At 36.2% G+C, this 3,313-nt stretch overlaps 1 non-coding gene across 1 annotated transcript; it reads left to right on the forward strand.

The window, feature by feature from the left end:
* Positions 1-1,940: 1,940 nt before the first annotated feature.
* Positions 1,941-2,045, forward strand: LOC119513014. Its single transcript, XR_005212522.1, has one exon. It is a non-coding gene; the product is annotated as a U6 spliceosomal RNA (small nuclear RNA).
* The last annotated feature ends 1,268 nt before the right edge of the window (positions 2,046-3,313 follow it).

Genomic DNA, 3,313 nt, shown 5'->3' on the forward strand with positions numbered 1-3,313 from the left:
CTATTGCTGTATAACAAACAATTCCAAAACTCACTGGCTTAAAACAAGTACATTACCATATCTCACAGTTTTGGCTCAGAATTTGGTTTGGAATGGCTTGTTGATTTTTATGCTCAACATTGCATTGACTGGGATTCCTCAGTTGTTTTCAGTGATGAGATCTGGGCTGGTATAGAGGGTCCAAGATGATTCACTCACATTCCTGGTGCTTTACTAGGTAGGAATGATCGATATGTTGGGGGTCAGTTGAAACTCCCTCCCTTTCCGGGTAGTCTCAAGGTCTCTGCTTATGATAAGTAAAACTGGGAAGGTGGGTTTCTAACACAGTGGTTTAAGTCTTAAAGAGCAACTATCCTAGGAAACCCAGGTGGAAGCTTCAAGACTTCTTATAAACTATCCTTGGAAATCCCAGAAAGTCACTTCTGCTATATTCTATTTGATTAAGTCGCTTACTAAGACCAGCCTGGCTTCAAGGGCAGGGGAATTAGACTCTATGTTTCATTGTAAGAAATGTCAAACATTTTATGGCCACTTAAACTCCATGTTGAGAAACTCATTAAATGAATGTGAATAAAAATGTTCCATTGCTTTTGTTTCTGAAATAAATCACCTGCAAATTACTTGTTAGACTCCTTGGGACCACCAGTGCTCCATGGACCACATTTTCAGAAAAGATTTGTCTAGAAAATATCAGAGTGGCCCTAAAAAAATCCTGAGTGCAAGTGCTAATTAAAAACATATAATATGCTCTCTAGCCCTTTAGGGAAACAGTATAGTGTTATGTTTATTGGAGGTAAACTGCCTGGAGTTCAAAACCAGGTACCAGTACTTATTAACTGTATCAGCTGGGCAAGTATCTTAATTTGTCTATTTTCCATTTCTAGTTTTCTTTCTCCCTATCAGGAGGTAATAACGTCTCCCATTTCACTAGGTTGTTTTGAGAATTAAACGAGAAAAAGAAGCAAAGAATTTAGCACAGTGCATGGTGCAAGGTATCACTCAATACAATTTTTTTTCTAGACTTTAAAAAAAAATACACGTTAAGAACAATTATTATTGACAAATTTATTTGGGCTTCTGAATCTCTCTGATTGGGCATCTGCATAAGAACAACCAATATTCAGGGGAAGAAGTGTTGAAAATGTGCAAAGCTGTTCTTTCCAATGATTCTTTTATGTTGCTAGTTAGATTTTTTTCCCCTTGACATTTGAAAAGTGCGAATCAAGAGAGTCAGGCCGTAAGGACTCTTGGGCAGATAGAATATAATGGAGAGATGGAAACATTGGGTCAGTATGTCAAGAAACAAAAAAAACAAACCAAAACAAATTAAAACAAAGCATACTCCAGTGTTTCAGGCAGATTTTATATATGCCCTGTTTTCTTCTGATGTGAATTCAACCATGGGTTTTTTTTCTATACTGAATATTCCAAGTATAGCATGGGTAATAAAGCATCCTATTTTGGGGTCTTAATGTTTTCATTCTAGAGTTTCTTGTATTATGTAAGTTTAGATTTGGCTGTGTGTGACAGAAGCCTATAAAATTTCTGGCTTAAGCAAGATAGAAGGTCCTTTCCATCCCTTAATAAGGAATTTTCTATTCATTAATGATGGTCGCTAGCAGTCATCCTTAATGCCCTTTTGAATAGGCCTGGGCACCATTTGAACCATGTGCCAAATGTCAGCAAAGTCATCCTGAACTGTTGCTGTGGTCCTGAACACCTGGAAGAGACTCACCATTGCTAATCACTCTGGATTCCTACCCAGCATGTTAATATGTGTCCCTGCTTGTCCCTAAATCAATTATGACCTCCCTTGGTTTGATTTTTCAGACAGTAATCCTGCAGATAGGGATCATGTGCAATTCTAAATGTTGAGCTTACTTTCCTGACACTTTTATCGAATGTGCATTTGTCCAAACATTTGTGTAAATGTTCAGCATGTGCTTGCTTCAGCAGCACAAATACTTAAGTTAGAATGACACAGAAAGATTTTCATGGCCCCTGCTCAAGGATGACATGCTAATTCATAAATATTCAATATTATTCGTAACAAAATAATTTCATCTTGTTCCGCTACTCCTAATTAACCAAAATGAACTTTTTTTTCCGTTTGGAGAACTGTCCTCCTTCAACTGCCACTTTTTTTTCTCTCATTCTCTGTATCTCAGTTTTATCTCTATGACTTGTTCATTTACTTCTGATATGCATTTTTGTCTCTTAAGCCAATGCTTAATTTGTTATAGAAATTCACAAATTTCTGCAACATACCAATTTATTTAATTGTCTCATCTGAAGGACTTTTAGCAAAAGCCCAGTGAGTCTAATTTCGTTTTAACCACCTATTCTCATTAGTTTCTTTACAATCTCTTTATCTCTTTTATTTTCTTGGATTGCTGTAACAGGTGATCTAGCACAAGAGCTTCCCAAAAGATTCACATTTCAGACTTATTTAAAAATATCTTATTACTAGTCTTTGAATTTTGGGCTATTTATTCTTCAAATGATTTATCTCCTTCTTTGCTCTCAATTTCACTAGTGAGAGCATGTGTTCTTTTATATGAAATGGGCATGTCCTGGACTCCTTCTAATTATTATTGAGCCTTGTCAGTGTTCTCTTATTGTTGACCTAGGGCAGCACTTTGTATCTTAAAAATATCCAAAAACATCAGATTATTTTTTACATCACATTTCAGTAAGATGTACCTGTTCTTTAGTGTTGGGATGTATTTTGGTGGCTGGAATGTTTGTAAGTTCTTCCATGCTGGGATAGATAGTAGTGATAAGACTCATGGAGCCCATTAGAAAAAAAGTGGCGGTGTCTGGTGGCGTTAGCATGGATTTTGTGTCTGAACACCTGGATTATTGGGAGATTTTAATTGGGGATGTGTGTGAAGGTGTTTTGGGAAACTTCAAAATGGTATAAATGCAATTCAATAAATATTTTCTGGGAATCCAAACTGCCTTGGTATTGTCCTAGTGACCACAAGGAAGAATTCAGCCTAATGTGGGAGATAATTCACAGGCATAAGTAGCTACTAGATATTAATAGTGAAATCTGTGGAGCACTGTTAGAGAAGTTATGTACAAAAATATTAAATAACACGTGTCATAGCTGTAAGGAATACTAGCCCCAATTGTTCTTTTGAAATTGTTCATCTATTTAAATTGTAATTTTTTAGGATTTCAGTGCCTTTCTTCCTTTGTATCAATTAAATGCTCTGCATTGATTCCTTGGATTGAAAAGAACTTTAGGTTCTATTTCCTTCTTAGCAGAGCTAATGAGCTCTTCTCTCATAGTAACTTACCAAGTCAA

Source organism: Choloepus didactylus, chromosome 17 (genome assembly GCF_015220235.1).
Source record: "Choloepus didactylus isolate mChoDid1 chromosome 17, mChoDid1.pri, whole genome shotgun sequence".
Lineage (NCBI taxonomy): Eukaryota > Metazoa > Chordata > Mammalia > Pilosa > Megalonychidae > Choloepus > Choloepus didactylus.